General features: G+C 37.8%; 1 pseudogene; it reads right to left on the bottom strand.

Annotated features, from left to right (window-relative positions):
- Positions 1–452: 452 nt before the first annotated feature.
- Positions 453–898, bottom strand: LOC110594657 (annotated as a pseudogene).
- Between the last annotated feature and the right edge of the window lie 159 nt (positions 899–1,057).

Here is a 1,057-nt window from a genome sequence, read left to right as displayed (position 1 = left end):
TAAGGTTTTGACATTAATATTATGTAATGTAATATAATGATATAAGTACTTGTTCATGGGTTTATTCAAAATATTACACATTAATTAATAAAAGTTACAGTATTATCTTATGTAAATATTGTTTTTAACAAAACTAAATAGTGTGATTAGATCCATGGACAAAATAAATATAATTTTATGGTGTTAAACTTGTTGCTGCTTGTAAGAAAACATTCCACTGCTAATGTCAATTGGAGTCTCTTTTTCTTTTTTTTTCTTTTTTTGTTATTTAGTTTTTATTTCTCTGCAATCCAATGACACGTGGAGGGGAATAAGGAAATTATGGAACTCAAAGAATTGTAACGAGAGCACAAAGATTATAGGGACACTACGAGCAAATGGGATGGAGGGGGTACTCTCCTGAGCTACAGAAGGAATGATCTGGTAGTTTAAGATAAAACACGTCAAATTTATTAGAGTTGTCCACAGTCAGCAATGGTGATCTTCTTGTTGGTCTTGCCACTCATGGACCCAAAGCCCTCTTTCACCTTGCCAAAAACCATATGCGTGTCATCCAACCATTTGGTCTTAGTAGTGCAGATGAAAAACTGGGAACTGTTTGTGTTGGGTCCAGCATTTGCCATGGACAAGAAGCTGGGACCTATATGCTTCAAGATGAAGTTCTCATCATCTTGCCACCAGTGCCATTATGGCGTGTAGAGTCACCACCCTGACACATAAACCCTGGAATAAATCTGTGAAAGCAGGAACCCTTATAACCGAATCCTTTCTCTCCAGTGCTCAGAGAATGAAAATTTTCTGCTGTCTTTGGAACTTTGTCTGCAAACAGCTCGAAGGAGATGCAGCCCAAGGGCTTGCTGTCGGCGGTGATGTCGAAGAACACGGTGGGGTTGACCATGGCTGATGGGAAAACGTTCAAGGTGGCGGCGTCTGCAAAGCCCTCTTTTTCTTAATATGCTATAAGGTACTTAATTTAATGCATATTTTAGTGTGCTTTGCTTTTGATTCATGACTTTCTTGTGTTTTTTTCATTCTCAATGGAGCTTATAATTGCATT

This window comes from Carlito syrichta, unplaced genomic scaffold (assembly GCF_000164805.1).
Source record: "Carlito syrichta isolate Samal-C Ts95f unplaced genomic scaffold, Tarsius_syrichta-2.0.1 Scaffold46222, whole genome shotgun sequence".
Classification (NCBI taxonomy): Eukaryota; Metazoa; Chordata; class Mammalia; order Primates; family Tarsiidae; genus Carlito; species Carlito syrichta.
This window is presented reverse-complemented; position numbering and strand designations above follow the sequence as displayed.